Source organism: Columba livia, chromosome 2, assembly GCF_036013475.1.
Source record: "Columba livia isolate bColLiv1 breed racing homer chromosome 2, bColLiv1.pat.W.v2, whole genome shotgun sequence".
Lineage (NCBI taxonomy): Eukaryota > Metazoa > Chordata > Aves > Columbiformes > Columbidae > Columba > Columba livia.
In genome coordinates, this window is record NC_088603.1 from 123,443,421 (window position 1) to 123,457,552 (window position 14,132).

A 14,132-nucleotide genomic window follows, 5' to 3' on the forward strand; every position below is an offset into this window, starting at 1 on the left:
TGCATCCCTTCCCTCAGACATGTCAAATGAGGGTGCACTCAATCCCACCGTGCAAAGGTATAATAATGAGTCTAGTGCTTATATATGATGTGCTCATCAGTTTATGCATCCCAAAGAAGTTTTGGATGGGGAGGCTTCATTTGTATTGGCTCATGCTCAAAAACCTTGGTAACTGCCACTTTACAAAAGTAGATAGAGTAACATTTACATTTATATTTTCTGTTCCTATTTCTGTAGAATATCAGGGAACTATTGTCATCAACTGAAAGAGGCAAAAAAAGACTTTTCGTGCATATGTGACACTGATTCCTCCTCTGCATTCTGCAGGACTGGCTTATTATGGTAAATCCAGTAATGACTTAACCTAAACAGGGTTGTAATCTTCAGCCCCTTCCTGACTTTATCATTGGAACATTTTGTCAATTTCTTTTCACTATTTTTCTTCCCCCCTGTCTGTCCTTTGGCTCTTATTTGAATAATCTGTTTCCTTTGTTCATAAAATTTTCTCATTGTCATTTAAGACCAGTTATCCTCTGCATCTTAAATTTTCACTTTCCTAAGTAAGGCTCATAAAATTCTTCCATCTCTGGGAGCAGCAAACTCTTCAGTTGCTTTTTGTCTTTGAAGAGAAATGGGGTTGGTGAAGATGCGGGTTGAGCAAAACCAAAACTTTTAATATGAATATATAGGCTGCAATCAACCCACAGAGGAATGGCAACAGCCCACCAGCCTAAAATGATTTTCTAATTCTGTTTTAGTTTCCTCCTTACAGGCTCTTCTCTCTTGAAACCTGTACCAGGAGACCTCCTGAATGCAACACACAGGCATCACAGACACATCAAACTGCTACTTTTTATTTTTCCTTTCTCTTTTTTTAAAATAGGAATAATTTTGTTGTTTACAGTTTATCAGCATGGTGTTATGTTCCGTTTATTATCAGGATGTTTCCTTCTAAGCCATTATTTACTGTGGCTAATAACTGATTTATTGGAGCTTCTCTGGGTTAGGCATTTTTATCAGGATGATTAACTAACAAATTAGAAATTACACACTGGTAACATCCAGCTTGTTAAGGATTTGTAAAGATTATTGTTGAGTAAATAAACATTAACAGCAACCATCTCAATGTCTCCAAAATAATATTTGGGGAAAGTTTATCTGGGACGAAAATGGATTGTGACGTGAACTATGTTCTTAGGATGAACAGTATGGGTTAGACTATAATCCAAAAAATATTTTTATATGATTCAAGGCACTAAGTAGCAACAGACAGAAGCACAAACCTGAAGAAGATGGACACAGATGAGAGTTTTCAAAATTAAGAACCTGGAACCAACATTCCTCTTCCTGTTAACAGCACAGATATTTCAGGAAATATAACTTGTGCATGTGTTTCTGTATTTAAATTTCTAATTTTTACAGATTATCTTTTAATTATACGCTTAGTCTGATTTCACAATTGTTCTTCACAAACAATTCCTCTTGAGTTCAATCAGAGTGTAGATGATGGGTCAGTAACAGGATAGGGATTATTAGTTACTATTATACATACACGCAGACACATTTGCCCATGCAAATAATTGGATATATCCAAATAACTAGTGAGGTTGAAAATTATTGCCATTTGTTTAGTCTGAATGTCATGGCATTAGTGTGCATCGTTCCAAACAATATGTGAATTGTGCCAAACGAATAACAAAACCTTGTTCCAAGACAAATTGAAAGGCGTGATCAGGTGACTATACAATACACTACAGAATAAAACAGCATTTTGTCTTCACTGTGGCAGTGCCTCAAGAACAAGAAGGTTCTGAGAAATTTTTTGAGGAGGAGAGAAAGGGAATTTTGCATACTTTAGGTGAAAACCTGGTGAATGTTTTAATGGCAGTAATAATACCAGAAAAAGAAGACACCTTTAGAAATTAATCAGGATTTTGAATAGAAGATGAACAGAATGAAAATATTTCTTCCATGATGCTAGATCATTCCTCCTCCAAGGCAACCTCAAAAAATGACAACAAACCATGATTACGGCATAGTCTTTAAATTGGGAAATGGATCTGACATAGCTAAGTAGGTACAGCAAAAATATTAACATTTTGTAGGTTGTGTGGTGTTAAATTTCTGCTTCTTGATGTGTCTAGAGCACAGCAAGACTTGACTTAAGACTAGATATTGAATGCCTGTTTAATTACTGTAAAACCTCACAATCTAAGCAAAGCTGACTTTAGACAGATATAGTAAGTGCAATTAATTACCTGAGGCCTTATAATCTGGAAGTTGCCACTGGATTTGACCAGGTTTCTGTCTTGGCAACCCAGTGATGTCACATCTAAGCTCGTGAACCCAGACTAGCTTCAAAGATAGGGGAGACACAAGTTGGTTTAGGACATGATTAGTTTCATCTATATGAAAAACTGAGCTGAAGATGAAATAAACTACTCTGTAGAGGAGGCTATTTTTCTCCACTGTTGATAAAAAAGTCTAGAAGACTAAACTGTTTGAAGGTGTGTATACTGTCCACATCTATGATTATGTCTATGTTTGGTCAGCTAAATCTGGTCCTGAGTATCTTTCCTCATGGTCCAGCTGACTTCTTGAGACATTATTATTTCATCTAATTCACCTAGTTTTGTGCATTTTTTCCTTTCAAAGTGTTGTTTAGGCTGATTTACCAGTGACAAAACAGGTACAGCTGGGGCAGGAGTTGCAAGGTGATCCTTGAAGACTAGAAGCTCCTGGAGCTTCTTTCTGATTCCTGTCATAGTTTCTTTCTATTAATCTAATATTGTTGACATGCCAACACTAGCCCAAATTCTGTATAAACTTACCCTGCTTGCTGGCCCTATCTCGCTTATGGTGCCTGATCTGGTGGGCAAATTCAATGCAAATTTTCTTACAGATGAAACAAAGGGTTTGCTTAAGAAAATGAAGCTCTGGATTCTGGTTTCTGCTCCCATTAATTTTTGTCTCTTTGTTATTCATTAAAAATAAGTAAATATAAGTACAGACAGTTGAATTCAGAGGTGGGAAAAACTGGGTTATAATGTCACTTGTGGCACTCGATTGGCTCAGCAATTGTTATTCTGAACAAAATAGAAGCTCTGGTAGGACATATGGAAAAAAACCCCACCTTTGGTTACTTTTACTAGTATTCAATACTTTTAACAGCTATGACTACAAACTTTCTGTGGGACATGTGGGCTCTGAGATTGGAGGAAACTGAATGCAGATCACTTGCATCCTGTATGAGAACTCTAAACATGGGTTGGTAGGTCATCACTTCTACTCTGCTTCCATATCTGAAGGGTCTGATGTAGGCACTAAATTTTAGAAAAAAAAAATTAGGCAGGAACATTGATGTGCATGAGTAGCCATGAGAGACTTCCTATCACCGGTTTAGTAAGTGTGGTCCTTTATTTACAATATATGGGTTTCCAATGTACATGTTCTGCTGTGGACCAAAGTGACAAAAAATTAGGGAACTGGACAGGCAATATTTACATTCCTGTAGCTTTGAAATCTTTCTTTTCTGTGCCTTTTAAGATTGAAATTGGGTCATACTGGGCCCTGCTGTCATAGCCTCCAGACTAACTGCAAGTTCTCTGAAGCTGGGAATGAAAATACTGTCACAAGCTACAGTTAGTTCAAAAGCTGCATAATCCCTTCTCCCTACCTTCCTGCCTTTCTGCCTTCTACCCTACTTGCCATTCTTTGCTTCCATTACTAATTTTAGTTCCTTTTCCAGTGGGGAAGCAGGATATTTCCAAAAAAAAAAAAAAAAAAGAAAAAGAAAAAGAAAAATGACCAACCAACCAACCAACAAAACCCCAACCAACCAACAAACATATGTGCTTTACAGTGTTCTTGAGGAACCAGTATGTTACAGTAAATATCTCATTATCATAACTCAGGAGCTTTCTCAACTTATATGGTGCACTTCAACAACATGAATATGTCTCATATTGAGGAAATACAGCTTTTTGACTATTAACCTTCATTGATAGCGCGTTTGAGGTATTATCACAAACCATGTCAAAATTACAATGTAATTTTTCTGAACTCAACTTTTGGTATCACCTGTTAGTGAAGATCATGGTCCCACTGCAGTCAAGGCAAGAATGTTGATCCCATGAAATACACTTATGAGAATTTCTTCCAAAGCCAGAATATATTTAATTAATACACTTATGAGAATTTGTTCCAAACCCAGAATGTATTTCATTAAAAAACAAACAAACAAACAAACTAAACAAAAACAAAATTATTTTAAAAAATAGTTTTAGAGTACAATAAAATAAACACTCCATGTAAATGAGGCAGTTTCATATGTTCAATGCATATTGTATTTGAAAAAAAACAAGAACACACTTATGTCTAAGACATCATCTGTACAATCAAAGGTACAGGAAATGAAGACTGAGCTGCTGCCTGTTCTTCTAACTTTCATTTATTTGTGTTCAGGATATCCATATATGAAATATTTTTGACATGTGACAGCTTTGGAATATTTAAGTTTTGTTTTAGGAGAAACAGTACTTACTAGATTTTAGCAATGTTATTTTTTGAGTGATTATAGAAAATAAAAACATACAAGAAGAAAATAGAAAGTCCAGTAATTTTAATTCACCAACAGTCACTTTGATACCTGTGGTCTCCTGACTAGTAATTAGAAAATATTATGGACTGTCAAGTGTCTCAACCTGATTTGCAGGTGGATAATTGGAGGTAAATTTATTTCTGAGTATCAATTCTCATCTTCAAAGTTCAAATTCCAGCCCTCAGTTTTGAAATGCAAAGCAGTGTGTATGTGAGAAGGTGTCCAAATTCCTTCCACAGAACAAGACAAATATAGTGAGCCCACTTCTCTCACTCAAAAGGGGAGGATTTTATGTTAGCTGCCCAAGCTATGCCAAAATACTGGATTTTACCCAACACAAGCAAAATAGTAACCATTACTAAATAAACAGAGAATGTATATGACACATTGTAAGGCATGATATGAAGACACTTTGAAGTGCTCTGTGTACAAAACAGAAAAGAGAGAAGATTTCAGTTTTCAGGCAGAGCGTAGAGTAGGCACATGCCCGCTTACTCATGATTTGCTATTTTGGGTGGCATTATGCACCTACAGAGGTACCATGTGAAATGGCATCCAACTGAAAAGTAATACCTCTTATAGAACACTATCCCGGTTTCACTGAATCTGTTACAAAAAGACCAATTAGTTCAAGAGCAGCCTGGAAATATTTTTACTTCTGCTGAACACTCAAATCCTAAATTGGTGTTATATCCGCTGGTTCTGGGAAATTGCTGCCTGTGGTTGGGAGTGTTTATGCTCCCATATGATAACTTTCAAGCTTGTTTTAGAGACTCTTCACCAGTCCCCAAACACACTGAGGTCTAACTAACACACTAACAGTATTTGACACACACTGTATTTTGTGTGGCTCTAATGATGCATAAGGACCTTCAGATATACTGCTGTTTGAGCCTAGTGAATGAAAAAAACTACTGGGATCTACTGCATTTTGGCCCTATGGCATTGCTCCATGTGTTATTTCATATCCTGAAACAGGGAATCTACCCCTACTCAAAGTTTAAAGTAGGAAAGGCAAAGTGCTTCGCTGTAATGATAGATGCTAACATAACAGGTGGGAAGATGTGAGGAAATTTTATCCTCATTATATTCATGATGTAAATGATTCTCTTGACAAAACCTCTTCATATGATGCAAAATTAAAAACGCATAACCTGTGAAACCTTTAAAGATTTTACAGGAGGGAAAAAATGCCACAAAACACTGAAGAGTAATTTATGTTATGTTCATTCAGGCTTGTTTGTGCAGTTCTAGACAAACAGTAAAAAAAAACCAAAACAACCCTTTATAAAAATACTTTGACCCTGCTTTTTGCCATCTGAGTGGTCATGGTTGATTGGAAAATCAATGAACTGCTGTGAGAATTGCACCTCACTGTTGCAGAAAAGCCACACAAAAATCCAACTTTTCACATGAGATGAAGATTGCCTTTGGTTCATTTACTCTCTTAAGACACATTAAAATCAAATCTATCACCCCATTTGGCCATCTGTCAATTCTCACTACACAGTAAACGAGTAGACTTTGTTCCTTGATCACCAGAATTGGAGGATGTTTTGTTGTTGTAATAAATGGTTGTAGGCCTCAGAGACAGAAATAAATCAATGCAATTTATAAAGTTGGGGTGAAAATGTTAGATGCAGTTTTCTAAACTACAGAGAATTATGTATGGATGACTTGCAATAAACAAAGCACAGCTTTGGCAGCTTACAAAATAAATAATGAAGATGAAAGAAATTAATGTGTAGTCCTTTATATTGGAACCTTTAAAAACATAGCATAAATACAAGAGTAAGTTGCACATCAAAGGTGCAACTATCTATACATTTCATTTTAAATGGTGAGGCAATGAATAAAAGAGTTTATTTCCTTCTCCAAAACTTAGGTTTCCAAGTATGAAGTGCACTAACAACCCAAAGCATATTTCCTGCTGCTTTCTCGGTAGTTGTTCTGCTATTTATCTCCAGAAGAACTATTTTTCTAGAAGAGGGTATGAATGTTGCTAGAAATTTAACTTTTGAGGAGTAGTTTATGTTGAAGATGAGTGCTTCTGGAAATAAGCAGTTGTGTTGGGCTGTTGCTCCAAGAGTCCTGGTGCTCCAGTCATTAAAAGCCTGGTCTTGAGCTCCAAGGAGCGTAGCATCTTTTGCCATACCATCATTTGCAGACTCTTCTTTGCTGGCTGGCAGCAGCCTTGTAAAACTGAATTGTCTTGTTGGTAATTAGCTCCAAAATAAAATGTATGAAAATACAGAGACTAAACATCTGGCAACAGCCATTAACAAAGCCATCAATTCCATTTCCCAGCAGACTACATTAGTACAACAAAGTTATTTTCAGGAGAATAAGCCATCAGTTCCCAAATCATGGTCTGTAACAACAAATGGTTTTCAGTGGGTTGCAGAACAATACCACATTGTACAGTTTTGAATTAAAAGTGTGACGGCAAGCATACACAGTTCAAAGAGTCTGAGAGTCACTGAAATAAGCCATCAAAGTCACAGGTTCAAAACTAATTGCTACAATAGCAGATGGAGATTATTTTCTTTAATCCATGAATTTGCAGAAAAATATTGAAAGTGTGAATGTTTAATAATACATGTCAATAAATACTTTCATGTAATTCTTCCTGTTTCTTTCTGTTTCTGCAAATATGGTTCTGAGTGAACGAATTTCAAGAGTACAGATTTTTGAATGTTGCTAGCTATACAGATACTGTTGAATCAAATGGCTTCTTATGTCAGAAGCTAATGATCTTGTATTGCCTATGCTTCCCTTATAAAACAATAGAGGTGCAAGTTCTGACTCAGGATACTTTCTGCAGAAGTCACCATGATAGAAGTACATTAGTTCCAGCTTTAGAACTAATTAACATGCTTGCTCTAATCTAGCTGAGATAGCCATTGTTCAGCAGAGGCAGCTTTTCAATGTATTTCACTCTTTTTTGGAAAAATTTTACACAACACTAAGTTCCAGGTGATCGGATTGTGACTAGCCTGTTGCTAGCTACTTGCAAGCTAACAAGTTAAAAGCAAGCTATGACTTAAGTCTATGCTACCCAATCGATCCAAATCAAATAGTATTTTCAAGTCCAGACCCATTTTTAATACACAGAGGAATTGCTATAGGTGTTTAGACTTGTTTTAAATGCTTTTATTCTCACATGGCTGAACAACATTCTAACCCTTACTTTGATGATCCTCACAGTAGAAAATGCACCTGTAATAGTAGCCTCTCAAAGGTTTTTCTGTGTTTCTCATGGTAGGGGAACAGCTTTGCAGCAGGGAATTTATTGATTAAAAATTCTTGAGCATCTCTGTGTAAGGAGCTGAGAACCAGGTCCCCCAAGATACATGAGTAAATGTAAAATGGAGTGTACAGCAATGCAGACTGAACGCCTTTAGAGGCAGTGTTCCTTAGAAAAGGTGCTTTCTCAAGCTAGTCAGGTGGCCTGTAACTGACTTTGAATGTGAGATTTAAAAATGAAAGGCAGTACTAGCCCTTGGTTAAAACCATTTTGAGCATCTTTATACCACCCTACTACTTAGTACATACACACGTGATAGAAAAGAGTCCTTGTCGCAAAGAAGCAGAAATGTGACATCAAGGCTAAAAAGCAATAGCCCAGGGCTTGTTTGGGAATGATGAACCTTGCACTGTTTGCCAGCCTGTCATCATATTACTTAAACTGTTTCTTTTATTCTTTGGAGGTATAATGTTTTCCTTAAAAAAAAAAAAAAAAAAAAAAAAAAAAAGTTTGACTACATTCTTAAAGAAATAACTTTTGTTCAGAGTGTGCACAGAGTTTTATTGACAGGAGCTCTGTCAAAAGCAAGACCAATGAAAAAAATAACAAAGCACTGACTTTATTTTATAAAACTAACAACTATTTATCTTTTCACACTCAGGCCCAGATTTTTAACACCATCAGTCTTCCCATTAGTCTAGCACAGAGGTGGCTATTTTTTCTGTTGCTGCTCTGTCAGCTAGAGTAGGGCAGGGTGAAACTGTGACCCTATCACTGAACCTACTTCTGCTGTCTATCCAAACTTGGTAAAGCTTTCACTCTTCAGAGACTTTTATCTTTATTTTTTGATGCAACAAGGACAGCTGGGAGTAGTAAAAAGACATTACTCTACAGAGAACTCCCCTCCATTTACTTGTAGACCTGTTTTTTTCTTTGCAATGAAGCCCCATTACAACACCAGAACAGTTGTGAATGACAGTCCCTGTTTGCCCCCAACATTTCCCTGAAGTCTTTATTTTGTTGCTTATTTCTTTTTCTATTGGTTCTAGTTTCTGCACAGAGTCTGAAAATCATTGTTTCACAAGCTGAGAGTATCTGTATTGTGGCACAACTTACTTGGCTCCCTGGGAGAAAGCAATGAGTTGCTCGTGAGAACTTATTTTTAATGGTGTTAATGTCACAAAAGAACCAGACATTACATTTATCACTGCCATCCGCTGATGGTACTCAAGGAAAACAAGGAAAGCAGCAGAAAATTGAAGTAGTCTAAGTAACCCAGAGAAACACAGAGGGATCTTTTCTACTGAAAAATGTTGTTTGGATGAAAATGATGGGATGTTTTTCAGGCCAGCATTTAAAAACTTAAACTGAAAGCTTAACAAAGCAGCCAGCATTATCTGCAATAAGGAACTCAAGTGAGAAGCCAAAACATCCAGTTTTGTATTTCACGGTGGGAAAATTCACTTGCTTCAGAATTTGTATTAACTTATTTCTGTGGCTGCAACCACACACATGTGAAGAAGTACATCCCATTGTGAAGAGCTAGCAAGAATAAAAATGAATTAAAAACATCAAAAGGGATGAAGACCTATGCGGCTTGCAATAGCTGTCTTGAATATATGTGCATTAAATAACACTTTTGTTTAAGCACCAGGTAACTTGTATACATGAGCATATGGACTTTTAAAATGGGTGTTTATGGGCAAACAGCTGATTGTCTTGGAAGAAGACAAACATTCAGAGCAAAACAAGATGGTGAAGTGGAAGCAGAACAGCAAAGCTTTGATGGTTAGCACAAACACCATCTAACCTGAAACGATACAGTCACTTGTACATGCTCACATGCCCTGAGTTATTCTCACAGATTTCACCTTCATCACTTTCATTCATCCAGAAAGACTACTGGAGGCCCCACAGGTGCTATACAAATTCTTAGACCTATATAAACTGACTTACACAATCTTTTTCCTATTTATTTCAATACAGAGAATTCACCTACTTCTATTTTAAATGAATCTTTTAGCTCATAACAATGGCAATTGCAGGAGAAAGTGAAGGCAGCATGCTGTAGTTTTTGCTTTTGTCAGAGTACATGGTAACTTCTTTTCCTTCTGTATCTTATAACACACACAGGCACATCACAATGTTCATAAAAGCAGGAACCAGGATAAACATAATAGTACCTTTGTTACAATTCAGCTTTATCAGATTTCCGTAGCAACTCTTGTAACATATGTATATTTTGCCTTCTTTTTATGTATTGGGGAAAGAAAGTGATGTGTAATTTTTATCAGCAGTCACATATTCTACACAAAATGGATGGATCCCAGCTGAATACTGACACATCATTAGATTTACTTTCCTATGTGTCATGGACATGCTATTTCAGACTTATGTTTCTGTGCCACTTCCTCAGTTGGTATCAGAATCTCCACAGATTAGCTATGTCTATGTATGCATACAATACAATTAGAAAATTCTTATTATTATATATTGGGGTCAGCAACACTGGTAGATTACTCCACTGAAATCTGTTCGAAAAAACATTGCTTTAACTTGTGCAGAAAATTTCCCTGAGGTGAACAGCTAAGACTAATCACCAAGTTATTAACAGAACAAGGGACAGCTTTAGAGTGATTATTTGTAGTAACTGTTTCACAGGACAACACCAAGAAGAGTTGGTACATTGGTGTGCAGTTTCCCATAATAGGCTGATAACAGTGATGTTGGCAAGGTACTTCTTCAGTAAACCACAGATGGGCTTCATCCAGAACCCTGCTAAATGCTCAGTTGTTCTTCCCAGTGGGATCTGGCAGCTAGTAACTATTTTAGTTTGAAGCAATTTCTTTGTAAAGAAACCTAAAAATTATGTGAAACAACAACATTAAGTATTAGCTATGATTATGGTAATATAATTAGCTAAAATCACTTTGTGTTGAATTCACCAAGGCAAGACTGACATAGTGAAAAAAGGGAGTGTCTTGTAAATTCTCATTTTAAAATCAGAGTCATATGACAGAAGTGGGAAGTAAAAAAGTTACTGTGGTGGCTACTGAAAGCATTTTGGTGTTTCAGTAATATGTCATTACACATAATATAGTTTGGAGCACTATGAGAGACTGGTACAGAAAAAGTTGTCATAAAATTGCTATTTTCCACTTGACATAACCACTTGGTTACGTATTGAGCGAGTAATGCAAGGATGACTTTTCAGAATGAAATACCTTTTCCATCCAAAAGTTTGGGTTAGCTGCTGGGATTACCAGGTGGTTGAAGTGATAAACAAAAAGAAGTGAAATGTTCCAAGTACTCGTTTCTGGGTTTATGAAGTAATTTTATATCTTAGTTTTCCTCCATGTGTAATTGAGTAATATAGTCATATTTGCCTTTTGCTGAGCATATTTAACCGATTCTTATACTTTTGAGCACTGTTGCCCAGCCTTTCACAGGCTAAAATAATCTGGAAATTTCCTTTCAAGAAGTGAATATAAAATAAGCTCTACTTACTGGCTGAATGTCTAGGTAGTATGGTGATTTGACAAATCACAGCTATTAGTGGTCATACAGGAAGAGGACAACAGAGTTTTTGAGCAAGTATCATTGAGCTCTAGGTGTTGCAAATCTATGCTGAGCATCAGAACCAAAAAACCAAGCATGTAACAACTCAACACAATTAGAAATCATGTCACAGATGTGCTGTGAACATAGCACAGAGTGTCTAATTTTCTACATGACAACTTTTAACTGAATATGCAAGCAGTGTAGCTTGTCCGACTCTTAATGTAACTTGAGAACATATAACATTGTTAGTACCTGTCTAGAGGATTATATCATCGAATCATAGAATCACAGGTTGGAAGAGACCCTCAAGATTATTGAGTCCAACAGTTAAACTAACTCTAACACTAGATCATGTTGCTAAGAACTTCATCTATACATCTTTTAAACTACAAGGGATGGTGACTTAGCCACTTCCCTGGGCAACCTGTTCCACTGCTTTACAACACTTTCTGTAAAGAATTTTTTCCTAATATCCAATCTGAACTTCCCCTGGCACAACTTGATGCCATTTCTTTTTGTCCTATCACTTGCCACTTGGAAGAAGTGACCAACACCCTCCATGCTACAACCTCCTTTCAGATAGTTGTAGACAGCTATAAGGTCTCCCCTCAGCCTCCTTTTCTCAAGGCTAAACAGCCCTAATTCCCTCAGCTGCTCCTCATCAGACTTGTGCTCCAGACCCCTCACCAGCTTTGTTGCCCTTCTCTGAACTCTCTCCAGCACCCCAATGTGTTTCCTGTAGTGAGGGGCCCAAAACCGAACACAGTATTCAATGTGCGGCCTCAGCAGCACCAAGTACAGTGGCACAATCACTTCTCTAGTCCTGCTGGCCACACAATTTCTGATACAGGCCAGGATGCTGTTGGCCTTCTTGGCCACCTGGGCACACTGCTGGCTTATGCTAAGCCACATGTCGACCAACACCCCCAGGTCATTTTTCCCCAGGCAGATTTCCAGCCACTCTTCCAAGAGCCTGTAATGCTGCCTGGGGTTGTTGTGACCCAAGTGCAGGACCCGACACTTGGCCTTGTTAAACCTCATACAATTGGCCTCAGCCTATTGATCCATCCTGTCCAGATCCCTCTGTAGAGCCTTTCTACCCTCAAGTAGATCTTTCAGTCTTACCAGATCTGAACTGATACCTTTATTATATCTAATGAGAAATTTTGTCCTTTTATTGAAAATTTAAAATAGACAAAATTTGGCTTTTTAGCTTCATTTTTAAAAATTTTTTTGTTGTTGTTGTTTTTGTTTTGGTCATTAAAAGCTAATGAGGAAAAGGTATCTTCTAACCACTGAAACATAATTTTTACATAATTTTTAATTAACAATGGGATTGACAGCTACCATGGGCCCATTTTAGTTCTGTGGGAAGGAGGAACTTTGAACTTCTGAAGGAAATTTTCTTTAATTTTTGCATCCACCTTCCTGTAACTTTTGTTGGGTTGCGTCTTCCTAACTTTTCTTACTTTTATTACTGCATCTGGCATTCAGTCCTTTTGTAGGCCTACAAGAAAGATCTCTGCCCAGAATTTCCTAGATGGCTCAATTACAGACACGTATAAATTACATGATCTCACTCTCAGGTGGTGTGTAGCCTTATTTGAAAAATGTGATATGCAGCCAAAATCCTAATACTTAAATAAACACCAGCACTGTTCTTCTGAGTTGGTTATCACAATGTTACTGTGTGTGGAGGAACTGTATGTCATATAGGCATAATTGTAAACTGCTACAGGAGCAGACACATTGGCGTGGTTTTATTCATCAAAGTTAAAATAAGCACAGGACTCTGGTCTCAAGTTTTCTCTCTTCCTGTATTATTGTTTCAAGTGTATGGACAACCCTTAAAAATAAAAATGCACTGAAAAGTCATTTGCGGGGCTGTCAGCTTTAAAAAAAAAGTAGATTTTTTTAGGAATGTGGAAACATTTACATTTTCACCTGACGTCATGCTAATGCAGCAGCCAGGATGTCACACACAGAAGCTGTGAACTAAGCACAGTCTTCACCTCTGTGGCTCCATGAGCTGGGCTGTACCTTCAATAAGAGCACTGTCAGTCAAACCTGAGGAAAGACAGCAATAACTCTCAAAGGACAGAATCTTCCCTGAGGTGACAGATGGATGAGATGTGAGTCACAACTTCCTTGTAAGAAAGCTCTTCCATTTTGTTTCACTTTGGGCAAAATAAATATTTTCCCATGGTAAACATTTATATTGTGGAGAGTACGTTTTCCATAGAACATTTGCATGAAGCATTTCCAGCCAGCTCCAGCGAGATAAAAGTTTTCACCCGGTAACTCCGTATGTATAAGGAGGAAGGTGTGTGTGAGTGGGAACCATGGTAAGAGACTGGGGGAGGAACAGCCAAGCTGCCAATGGCATCCCAGCAAAGTGGTGTTGGTGGGTCAGGCAGCTGCTGACCACGGCTCCCTGCAGCGCCATGCAGTCCTGGTACTTCCCATTTGAGGAGCCAAATGTGAGACAATCTTCATTTCCAAGGTGAGATAAGATGACAAGAAAAGGAAGAGCCAGCTGTTCTCAGCAGCTGTATGGGACTGGAAAAAAAACACAACAGTTGCAGCAGAAGATGATCGTGGGGTCCCTGCTGGTGATCACCATGGGGTGATCACAGCTTTTCAGGCAGACAGTGCTAAGGGAGTGGCAGCCTCTTCCCTCTCATACATTAGTGAGGCTGAAGTCGCAGCTTGCCTTCCTCCCTT

General features: G+C 37.6%; 1 long non-coding RNA gene across 1 annotated transcript; it reads left to right on the forward strand.

Moving 5' to 3' along the window:
* The first annotated feature begins 235 nt into the window (after positions 1-235).
* Positions 236-1,120, forward strand: LOC110361687 (uncharacterized). The gene is made up of 2 exons (XR_010470574.1): positions 236-342; positions 773-1,120. It is a non-coding gene; the product is annotated as an uncharacterized LOC110361687 (long non-coding RNA).
* Positions 1,121-14,132: the final 13,012 nt, after the last annotated feature.